General features: G+C 39.7%; 1 pseudogene across 1 annotated transcript in view; it reads left to right on the top strand.

Moving 5' to 3' along the window:
- The window catches only part of LOC101701014 (metal-response element-binding transcription factor 2-like), a 34,444-nt pseudogene that overhangs the window by 12,041 nt on the left and 9,729 nt on the right, over positions 1-12,674 (top strand). The window lies entirely within an intron of this gene.

Below are 12,674 nucleotides of genomic sequence, written 5' to 3'. Positions count from 1 at the left end.
CATGGAAAAGAGTAAAAGGAAAAATGAAACCTGTGATGTTGAATTGAAACTGGAGGCACCAGTGTGAAATTGTGCTTTTGGATGGATAGATATAGGCATAAATATAAATATGAGTATCCACCAAACAGACCTTGAGCAGTGACCCTCAAGAACCGTGAATATGCTTAGTGTCCAGATCTTGGCCCTTAACTAGTATTCTCCACTGAAAAGAAAGTGGGATTCTTGGAGAAGGGGTTGGTTACAGAGGCATACATGGTAAAATACAAGATGAACCTGGAATATCTTGTGCAGTAAACTGGAAGTGGTCAACGGATCATAGTGACATTAAAAAAAAAAAAAAAAAAAGACTCAAGAGCCAGATTGAAGGGGCTTCCTACTTGGATATAATTTGAGCTGCAGGGCTGGGGATTTAGCTCAGTGGTTCCAGCGCCTGCTTCGCAAGTGCAAGGTCCCGAGTTTGATCCCCAGTACCCCCCCCAAAAAAAGATAATCAAATAATTTGAGCTGCAAAAATAATTCACAGGTTTTTTAAATTAACAAATTCTTAACTACTGAATATGAAATCATGAATTTAAATAACTCAAGAAGGATCAAAGACCTAAATGAAAAACCTTACAATATTAAATTCTTAGCCAATAACATAGAGAAATCTTTATTACATTGGATTTTAGCAGTGATTTCTTGGATGTAATACCATAAGACAAGGTGATAACAAAAAGAAAAGGAAGCTGAGTATGGAAGCACACACCTAGAATCCCAGCACTTGGGAGGCCGAGGCAGGAGGATTAAAAATTCAAGGCCAGCCAGAGCAATTTAGTGAGATCCTGTATAAAAACAAATATTTTTTTTCATACCTTCTCTTTTTTTTAGTTTTTTGAGATAGGATCTCACTATGTAGTCCAGGCTGGCCTCAAATTTGCAGCAGTCCTCCTGCCTCAGCTTCCTCAGTGCTGGGATTATGGGCATGCACCACCACACCCAGCTCAAAACAAAATTTTTTTTAAAGGACTGGGGATGTAGGTCACTGTTCCCTGGCTTCAATTCCAAGTACTGCAAAAACAAACAAGAACAGAGATGTCATTTCATACCCACTAGGCTAGCTGAAAAATTTTAAAGTGGAGAGGACATATCTTAGCAATGAGGCAATGAAACTAGAATAATGTGATAGCAACTTTGAAAAACACTGTGGCAGTTCCTCAAGAGATTAATCATATAGGTAACCTATGGCCCAACAATTTGACTGTAAACTACACACCCAAAGGAAATGAAATATTTCCATACAACAACTTCCACACTAATCACTGGTATTGTTCACAATAGCCAAAAAGGAGAAACACAGGAATACAAATACCAACATTAAAAAATTAGTAGGTTTTCTATACACCAATAATGAACTAGCTAAAAAAGATCAAGAAAATAATTCCATCACAATAACTTCCGAAAAACAGAAGTCCTAGGGACCAAGCTGACCAAGCAGGCAAACCTCTACAATGAACATCACAGACCACTGCACAAAGAAATTGAAGAAGACACTAGAAGATCCAAAGGCCTCCCATGTTCTTGGATTGGCAGAATTAATATTGTTAAAATGGTAATACTACCAGAAGTGATCTATAGATTCAAGGCAATCTCCATCAAAATTCCGATGACATTCTTCACAGAGCTACAAAAAACAAATCAAAAGATCTAGAATAGCCAAAGCAATCCTAAGCAATAAGAGCAAGGCTAGAGGCATCATAATACTTGATTTCAAATTATACTACAAAGCCCTAGAAACAAAACCAGCTGGTACTGGCACAAAAATAGACACATAAACCAATGGAATAGAAGAGAGGACACAGAAATAAACCCACACAACTACAGCCATCTCATTCTTGACAAAGGAGCCAAAAATACACATTTTAGAAAATACAGCCTCACAGGAGGATCATAGCTTGAGGTCATCCTGAGCTACATAGTGAATTCAAGGCCAGCCTGAACTATATAGGGAAACCCTTCATAAATAAAGAAATATTTAAAAAGAAAGTAGAAGGGAAACTACTATTATTACACAAGAGGAGAGGAACAAGGGGGAGAGGGAGAGAGATGTAAGGGAGGGCTATAAGAGTGATGGATACAATACATATATATTCATTGAATTCTAATATTTAGTAAAACTAATGGACACTAATAAAATATTTTTTGAAGTAGAAACAACCAAGTGTGCATCAATTGATGAATAGATAATTAAAAAGTCTTATGTCCATATAATGGAAGATATTCAGTCACAAACATGAGTAAATCCTCATACATGCTACAACATGGATGAACCTCAAAAACAGTATGTTAAATAAAAGAAGTCAGTTTCAAAAGGTGACGAATTGTATGATTCCATTGACATGAATTGTCCAGAAGAGAAAACCTGTAGACAGAAAGTTACTACTTGCCAGAGGTTGGGGGTGGGGTGGGACAATGGAACTACTAATGGAAAGGGACTACTAATAGGTACAGGATTTCTTTTGTTGGGGGGGGTGATAAAAATACTGTGAAATTGGCCCAGGGATTTAGCTCAGTGGTTCTGGCACCTGCCTCGCAAGCACAAGGTCCTGAGTTCAATCCCCAGTACCAAAAAATAAATAAATAAATAAATAATACTGTGAAATTAAATAATAGTGATGATTGCACAATTTTGTGAATGTACTGAATATTACATTTCAAAATATTGACTATTACATGAATTTAATCTCAATAAAAAAAGATTCACTGAAATTTACTAAATTACTAAAACTAAATTAATTACTAAATTACTAAAACTCAAAAAAGATGAAATAAGGAGTCTAAGTAAACCTGTATCTATTAAAGAAATTGTGTTTTATTTATAACATCTTTCCACAAAGAAATTGCCATGCCCATTAGACAGGAATTGCATAGAAGAAAAATGAGAGCTTACTTTTAAAATTCTGTACTATGTGCATAAACAATATATTCAACTGATAATAACAATAAACTTGTGAGCATTAGAACAGAGGCAATAAACATAATTAAAGTACAAATTATTTGTATTGTATTTTCTAAAGTTTTAAAAATTAATTTGTGTTACCTTCATAACTACACTAAAAGAATTAAAGCAAAAAATAATTTAAAATGCTTGTAACATTGGTACACACACTAAATGTATGTTCCTTTAATTTGATATCAAATCCAGTTTCACCTCTAACTAGAGGGATTTAGTATAACCACACCCTCTCCGTGGCAGTGGGCAGGACCTGGATGCCTCCAGCTTTGCCTTCCAGGTGAGGAGAGCTCAGTCAAGTGGGAAGGGAAGCAGTTCAGAAAAAGAAAAAGAACTGCTTTTTCAGAGAGCCAGAGAAGGAAGATGTTCTAAAAATAGTTTAGAATGTGCTGTCCCAGTCAGCATTTAGAACTAATTCTTCAGTCCCAGTGTTAGTCAACTGCCAGACAAGGCAAACGGGAGGCCAGTGGGATCAGTCCCTGGGAGGCCAGGGATGTAGGGGAGCAGGGCCTAGCACCTTCAAATACCAGTCCCGCAACGAGGTCTGTCCTCAAACTGTGCGGGTACAGGCCTGGGCTCCAGCCAGGCCACGCTCTCTGGATTGACATCACTTGTGTGCCAAAAAACACAGACAGCTTTGATGCCTTTTCATCTGTGGTGGATGGAGAGAGGGCTGAACAAGGGTCCAAATCATTCAGGCTTTCAGGCTTGGCCCTCTGGATCATTTCTCTGAGTGCTCCTATTTTCCTGGACCTCTGAAGAATCCTGCCCTTATCCAGGTTTGGTGGTGTATTCCTGTAATCCCAGCACTCTAGGAGCCTGAGGCAGGAAGATCACAAGTTTGAGTCCAATCAGGACAATTTAACAAGATCCTGTCTCAAAATATAAAAATGTAAAAAGGCATGGAAATGTGCCTCAGTGAAAAGTCCTCAGATTCATTCTCCAGTATTGCAAAACAAATGAATCTCGCTCTCTAAATAGTTCAGATTATCTGAACAAATCAGAATGAGAACAGTTTTTGGTTTTGGGGGGTTTTTTGGGGGGTACTGGGGCTCAAACTCAGGACCTTGTGCTTGCAAGGCAGGGGCGGTGCCACTGAGCTAAATCCCTGGCTGAGAACAGTTTTAATAAACTAGTTTTATTTTTTTAATTAATTTTCCACAGAACAACTCATCCTCACTATATTATATGAGATATTTGTGTGGATTTATTTGTTTTATTGGAATGTAAGCTTCAGGAGGCCAGAGGACTTACTCTGCTTCATTCCCTGTTGTCTTAACGCTCAGCAGAATGCTTGACATGAACCATTGCACAAAGGATTTTGTTGAATTACAAACAACAAAACAAAACAAAAGCCTGGACAAAATTGTTACAGGAAGGTCAAAAAGTGAAAATTAAGAATCCCTGTACATATATCCATCTAATTCTACTCCCCCAAGATAACCATTATAACATGTTTACATAAAATAGTAAACCTAGAACAATCTTTCTTGTTTTTTGTTTTTTTTGGGGGGTACCGAGGATCAAACTTGGGTCCTTGTGCTTGTGCAGCAGGTGGTGAAACCACTGAGCTAAATCTCCGGCCCCTTTTCTTATTTATTTTTATATAACCCAAATAGAGCTCAGTGCCTGACATGGCTAAAATAGCACTTGACAAAAATATTTGAAATATTTATTGGATGAGTTGTGAGTAGTTTTGGATTTGGGTGTGGTAGCTAAAAAAAAGAAGAAGAAGAACCAGCAGTCTATTTCTCCAAACAAGTTAAGGTCAGTTCCTTGCATGAATCATTTATTTATGCATTTTAAGTACCTAGGGGCTTCCTGGAATATTCTACTATTTATTTTGGGGTTTTTTTTTTTTTTTTGGTACCAAAGATCAAACTCGGGTCCTTGCGTATTCTACCATTTATTAAGCACTTGCACAATGCTTCAACCAAACTGTGGAAAGGAGTTTGACTTCCCAGCCAGCTACAATATTCCTGATTTCCTTGAATAAAATTCCTTGCCCTATTAAACTGGCCCAATGCCTTCCTCCCAAAGCACGCTGGCCTCAGAGCAGATTTCCATCCCCAGGGGCTGCTGGGGCTCTTGGCTGCTCGCTAGGCCACAGGAGGAGCCCCTCCCACAGGCCAGCGCACACAGACGCACACTCATGCTCACCCGGCCTGTCTGGATGCCACATGACCCATTTAGGACCTTTGAGATCATGATGCGTCAGCACTCCTTTGTGAAGGGCTCTGGGGGATTTGTCCCAGTGCCAGCCTCTCTGTGGAAATGGCAGGCAGACCACAAGTGAGCAACTCAGTCACACTGAAAATGCAATATTGGAGCCCTAAACTGGAATGTGGCCATTTACAGCTGTCACACCAAACTTATTAAGCAAAATCACATTTTGTGCCAGACTTCCAAAAACGTAATCATATGAAAACTATTTTTATTGCCTTGAAGCATGGTTAAAAGAAATTTACTGCAAATCAGAAAGTCTACTGTGGAATCTTTTTTGAGAACCATAAATAAAGAAGCAAAGTGGCTGTTTTCTATTTTACTGCAGGAAACATTTAGTTGTCAGTATGTTGATGCACTAAACATAGAAGAGTGGCTTAGGAAAGATTCCTTAATAGTTAATAACTTTAGTGAATCAATAATTCTTCTAATCAATAAACTTAACGTTCCTTCTTTTCTTTTCCGTGTGTGTGTGTGTGTGCGCGCACGTGCACGTGCTAGGGATTGAACCCAGAGCCTTTGAACTGGGCTACATACCCCACACCCTGTCCACCTTTGTAAAATTTATGTATTTATTTTATTTTATTTTTTCCAGTACCAGGGATCAAACTCAGTACCTTGCACTTGCCAGGCAGGTACTGGCATCACTGAGCTACATCTCTGGCCCTTATTTTTTATTTTGAGACAGAGTCTTGCTAAATAGCCCAAAATTATCCTCAAATTTATAATCCTCCTGCCTCAACCTCTTAGAATGTACCAGCAAAACTGTGTTTCTAGCCAGGCATGGTGGTGCATGCCTATAATCCTTGCACTTAGGAGTCTGAAGCAGGAGGTTCATCATGAGTTTGAGGCCAGTCTGGGGTACATAGTAAGTTCAAGGCCAGCCTGAACTGCACAGCAAGACCTCATCTCAAAACAGAACTTAAAAAAGCCTTGTATTTCTAAATAAAGCATTTCTCTAAGGATTTAAGAAAATCAGTGAAGGGTTAGGGATATAGTTCAGCAGCATTCTGCCTGCCTGGCAAGTGCAAGGTCTGGAGTTCAATTCCCAGTACCAGAAAAAAAAAACAGTGAAAATCCTTTTCTATTAACTAAAGAACATGGACCAGGATGCAGTTCAGTGGTAGAATGCTTATTTAGCATATGCAAGACATTGAGTTTTATCCCCAACTGGGAATGCAGGGAGCCCCCAAAAAGTATTTCTAAGACTTGGATAAGGGAAGCAAGACTTCTAGGGCCAACCCTGAGAGTGGGCACCTCCCTAAATTCTGTGCTCCAGATATCTCACTTGCCTCACTCTAATCCTGGCTCTGTTTGAAAGGCCAACTCCTTTGGCACTACTATTCTAAGAGCTACTGTGTTCATTTTTTATGTAGTTTTGAGCTGGGGATTTAGTTCAGTGGTTCCCCCACCTGCTTCACAAGTGGAAGGACCTGAGTTCAATCTCTGGTACCAAAAACAAAAAAGAAAGAAAATGTAGTGGGTTTTTTTGTGGGTTTTTTTGTTTATTTTGTTTTTTTAAAAGAAAATGTAGTTTTAAGAATTAGCACATCTATGAAAGCACATACTACTTATTATTTTTTTAATTCTTTTATTGGTACATTTTAGGTATACAATACATTTACATTTATCATTGGGTGCTTCTACTTGTACATGATTTATCTTGGTTCTTATTTTTTTCCCCATTACCTGTGTGCCCTTCCCCTCCTCCACCCTGCCCTATTTACATAAATTTCATTTCCATTTTTTTCTTTTCTCATAATTTTTCCTTTCCTTTCTTTCCTTTCCCCTTCCCCTCCCACCATCCCTACAGCTTTGGACCTTTTCCTATTTGAAATTATCAATTATTCATTTTAATCATTTTAATCCTGATTTACACTTTCAGTTTCTCACACTAGAGAAACTATTTGGTATTTACACGTGTGTCCTATTTATTTCACTTAAGAGCATGGCCTCAATATGCATCCATTTAGCTATAAATGTCTCTAGTTTCTCATTCTTTATGGCTGAGTGGTACTCCATTTTATAAAAAAAAACCCCACATCTTCTTTATCCAGTTTCCAGTTGATGGGCACTTGGGCTGTTTCCAAGTTTTAGCTATTACAAACTGTGCCACTATAAACATGGGTGCACATATATCACTGTGGTATGATTCCTTTAATTATTTGGAGAAGATACCCAGCAGAGGAATACCTGGGTCAAATGGGACTTCTAGCCCTAGTTCTTTGAGATCTCCATACTGATTTCCACAGTAGCTGCACCAGTCTGCACTCCCACCAGCAATGGAGAAGGGTTCCTTTCTCCCCACACTCTCGCCAGCATTTGTTGTTGGTTGATTTCTTGATAGCAGCCATTCTTTCTGGGGTGAGGTGGAATCTCAGTGTTGTTTACATCTGCATCTCTTGAATGACCAGTGATGTTGAACATTTTTTCATATATTTATTTGCTGCTTTTACTTCTTTGTTGGAGAAATGTCTATTCATTTCAGATGCCCATTTTTGAATTGGGTCTTTGAATTTGGGGGGGTCTGATTTTTTTCAATTCTTTATATATTCTAGATAGTAGACCTTTGTCTGAGTTACAGCTGCTAAAATTTTTTTCCCACATTGTAGGTTGTCTCTTAGCTCTGTTGGTGGTTTCTCTTGCAGTGCAGAAGCTTTTTAATAAGATGAGATCCCAGTTGTTGATTCTCTGTGCTAGTTCCTGTGCTACTGAGGTTTTGTTCATAAAGTCTTTTCCCATGCCAATGTCTTCAAGAGTTCTACCTAACTTATCTTCCAGCAAGTTTAGTGTTTCTGTCTTAATATTTAGACCTTTAATCCACTTTGATCTTAGTTTAGTGCATGGTGATAGGTATGGGTCTAGTTTTAATCTTTGGCAGACATACTGCTTATTAATTACAAAGGAGAAAAATGTTTTTCTTGTGATACTGGAGATCAAACCCATGCTAGGCAAGTGCTCTACCACTGATCTAATCCTCAGCCCTTTTTTAAGATTTATGCTCTTTCATTAAGTTGCCCAAGCTGGCCTCAAACTTGGGACCCTCCTGCCTCAGCCTTCTGATTTGGTGGGAATACAGGAGTGTGCCACCACACCCAGGAGAACATATCTTTATAATGGAGAAAACTAGTAGATACCACGTTAACCAAGTGACCAAATGCTGGGACAAAATACCTGACACCTGCAATTTAAAGGAGGAGAAGTTTATTTTGTCTCACAGTTTCAGAGGGTTCAGTCCACAGTTGGCTGACTCCAAGGCAGAAATGGCATGGTGGAAACTATTCCCCTTCTTGGTAACTTTCCAAAAAAATTAAAAGCATTATACCACAGTGATATATGAACATGCATGTTTATAGCGGCACAATTTGTAATAGCTAAATCTTGGAAACAGCCCAAATGCCCATCATCTGATGAATGGATAAAGACATGGGTTTTTTTTAATACAATGAAGTACTACTCTGCCATAAAGAAGGATGAGCTTCAGACATTTATAGCTAAATGGATGGACCTTGAGACCATACTCTTAAGCGAAATAAATTGAACACACATGTTTAAATACTGCATTGTTTCTCTGGTGTGAGAAACCAAAAGTAGAAATAAAGATTAAAATGTAAATAGATATTGGGAAATGGGATGAAAATCTTCAAATGAGAAGGGGAACAAGGGAGAAGGGAGGGAGAAAGGAAGGAAGGGACAAGAAAAAAATGAAAATAGAAGGAAAAAATGGAAACAAAGCTTTTGTACATAGGGAGGGGAGGGGGCTGGGGGGAAAGGGATAAAATAAAATAAAATTTATTTTTAAAATGGGTGTGGTGACACACACCTGTAATCTCAGCACTCAGGAGGCTGAGGTTGGAGGATGGCTTTGAGTTCGAGGTCAACCTAGGCTACATAGTGAGTTCAAGGTTCAAGGCCAGCCTGAACTGCATAGCAAAACCTTGTCTCAAAAACAAAAACACCTAAAAACAGGAGCTGAGGGTACAACTCGTAGGTAGAGCATGTGCCCAGTGTGGATGATGCCCTGTATTAGATCGCACACACCTGCAAGGATCCACATTCAAGGACTAGTTAGGAAAAAGAAATACATGTACATTTTAGTGTATTAATATGGTGAGAAAATAACAAAATATGTATGTACTTAAATATAGGTGTGTGTCTAGGTGTTAGTGTATATTTTATACACTGAGTTTTTTTTAATAATACAGCTCCCCTCTCTACTTTGTTTCTTTTTGTGTTTAATTGGAGGTGGAAGGAGGAGGGAATTGAGCTTGGCATGAAGTGAGCCAGGCCTTCAATATCAGTTTATTTTTCTTAGCTACTCTCTCTACCAGGGGTTTAACTCTTTATTTGCCGGAAACCTCACTGAAGCCCTTTAATTTTTCCTTCCTGTCCCCCAACTTTCCCTACAAAAGGACTATCAGGACCAGGATTGCTGATCCTTTCCCTTTGTACTGTGGCTCACACAGGGCTTTGTTGGGGCAGCTTCACTTTGCACTAATTTAATTTCTCTTCCTTGCAACCCAAAGAACCCTGACTATGCCAATTAGTAAAGAAGTGATAGCCTTTGCTGTCTACTTTCTGTAAGATGTAGAAAAAATATCTCCCCTGTACTGAAACCTCGCCACTCAAAGATTATCAATTTCTCATTTTCAAGCACAGCAACCTTTATCCATTTCTAGTCTTCTTTGCCATCTGGACTGTCTCCTCCTTTGCCCTCTGATTCCGCCTCAGGGGTTCTCTTACTTCTCAGGCAGCTCTTTCTCATCTCCCTTCACTGTTTCCTTTTCCCTGCTTGCCTTGTTCGGTGGTCTCTGCGATTGTTCTGTTCTTGACCATCCTCGCATCTGACTCTACCCTAATTAAGGCAGAACCTCCCTCTCCCATAGTCTTGGCTTTAGGCCCTAATTTTTGTTTTCCTGGGGAATCTGCAAATGGGTCCCAAACAGAATTTCTCTTTGCTAATCTGGCCTCAAATTACTTTTCTAGCGCCAACCACACTCTCTTCTAGTTTTCCAGCCATTCCTATAGTTAATCCTCTTTTCCTCTCCCTTAGACTCCTTTTCTTGGTAGCTTCTTCCTACCTCAGCCTTGCCTCGATTCTCACTTTCTTCCCTAAATCCTACCCTGCTCCAATATTTACACTCCTTCCTTCAGCCTTGGAGTCCTTCTTTCCCAGGACTACCCTGCCTTTTTACACCTCCATAGCTTGCTGCTGATGGTGTCTTTCTTCCGGGAATGCTGTTTTCCCCTCTTTGTCCTGTGTATCCTTTTCTTCTGTTCAAAATCAACTCAGATGCTGCCAGACGTGGTGGTGTACATCTACAGTTCCAGCCTTGAGAGGCTGAGGCAGGACAGTCACAAATACAAGGCCACCTTGAACTGCATAGAGACCCTGTTTCAAAAAAAAAAAAAAACGGGTCGGGGATTTAGCTCAGTGGTTTCACTGCCTGCTGCACAAGTGCAAGGACCTGAGTTCGATTCCCAGTACCAAAAAAAAGCAACAATTTAAAAAATCAACTCACATGGCAATCCCTCCATTAAGCCTTTGTGGAGGTCTTGACACACCCTGTTAGCATTGTGTGTTCATTTCTGTGGCTCCATGACTCCACTGGAACAAGTATTACTTACTGTCTGACTTGGATTGTTGCTAGGTATGTATTTTTCTTTCTCTCCTCGAAGAGTGTGATTTTTCTTGAAAGAGTTTGCAGAGCACTGTACTGAAACAATCAGGTACTCAACAATGGACAAATTGAATTATTAAAAAAACTGGAAAATCTGCAGAGATCTTTGACAAGATCAGTGTAGTTTAAAAAAGGCCTCAGGCCGGGGATTTAGCTCAATGGTTCCACTGCCTGCCTCAAAAGTGCAAGGTCCCAAGTTCGATCTCTAGAACCAAATAAATAAATATATATATATATATTTATTATAAATAAATATATATATATTTATTATAAATAAATATATTTATATATATACACATATATTTATATATATATATATACACACATATATATATAAATAAACTAAGACTTCTTGGAGTTCACGTCCTGAGAGATTTTATAATGTAAGCAAGCAGAAGAGGAGCTCTGGAAGGATTCAGTATGTGGTCTGGATGTGTTCAGGCCACTAACCTATGTGCAACTGGCTAAGTGGTCTCACCCTCCCATGGGATGGGGGAAAGGGAGCAATTGGCCAGGAGCTCAGCTCCAGTGCACTGCTGCCAGTTTCTGAGAGACAAATCAACTTCTCTGGGCCTCATTTCCCTCCTGTGCCCAGTGGAGACTGCAATGGACCTGCCTTATAGGGTTATTATGAAGACTATGTGGCTTAATAAGGAGGGGCCCGTGGCCCAGGACTGAACCATTTCAGTCTTCTCCAAGGATTTTTCTGACTGGAACCAGTGGAAAAGGACCTACCTCTCTATGATTTCATAGCTGTTGGTACAGAAACCAGGCCAACTAGCTACCACGTTTCTGACTGGAAAAAGTGATGGCAAAGGAGGAGAAAATGAGGTTGACACAAAAACAGAACAGACAGCAGGAGAGATAGGGTGGGCAAGTCCTGACAGCTTTCCATCTTCGGAGCTGGAGTCCCTAAAGTCAACTCCCTTTGTCAGGCTTTCAGGGGTAAAACAATAATTGTTTCTTTGTCACCTAAGGTTTTTTGAATTGGGTTTCTGAAGAGTTCTGAAGAGTTGGAAGAGTTCAGAATTTCTCAAGATAAAAATTGTTAAATGCCAAATGGGTTCCAAGAAGAAAAAAAAAACCCTTCCTCCCTTCCTTCCTTCCTTTTTTCCTCCCTTCCTCCCTTCCTTTCCTTCTTCCTTTCTTTTTGCAGGACCAGGGATTAAACCTAGTGCCTTCACACTGAGCTATATCTCCAGCTGTTTGTTTTTTGTTTTTTTTTAAATTTGGAGACAGAGTCTTGCTAAACTGCTCAGACTAGGCTTGAACTTGCAGTGTTCCTTCCTGCCTAAGCCTCTCAGAGTGTGGGAATGCAGGTGTGTGCCACCATGCCTGGCCAAGAAGGGTTGTCCTTCTAAGGAAATTCTCTCTCTCTCTCTCTCTTTTTTTTTTTAAGAGTAGGAATATTTATTGAGAGGGAGAGGTACACCTCCTGCCTGAGAGGGACAGGAGGGAATACCTGGAAAGTGGGTTGCCCCTCTAAGGAAAATTTCTAAGAATAGAAAGGACAGCCTGGTGTGGTGGCACACACCTGTAATCCTAGCATTTGAGAAGCTGAGGTAGGAGGATCGACATGAGTTCCAGACCAGTCTGGACTACCCAGTGAGAACCTGTCTCAAAAAACTAGAAAAGGTCGGGAATTTAGCTCAGTGGTTTCACTGCCTGGTGCGCAAGTGCAAGGACTCGAGTTCGATCCCCGGTACCAAAAAAACCAAACCAAACCAAAACAAAAAAACTAGAAAAATGGGGCCATGAATTTAGCTCAGTGGCACTGG

This window comes from Heterocephalus glaber, unplaced genomic scaffold (genome assembly GCF_053883595.1).
Source record: "Heterocephalus glaber isolate CG9 unplaced genomic scaffold, H.glaber_assembly_v1.0 deba00001428, whole genome shotgun sequence".
Lineage (NCBI taxonomy): Eukaryota > Metazoa > Chordata > Mammalia > Rodentia > Bathyergidae > Heterocephalus > Heterocephalus glaber.
This window is presented reverse-complemented; position numbering and strand designations above follow the sequence as displayed.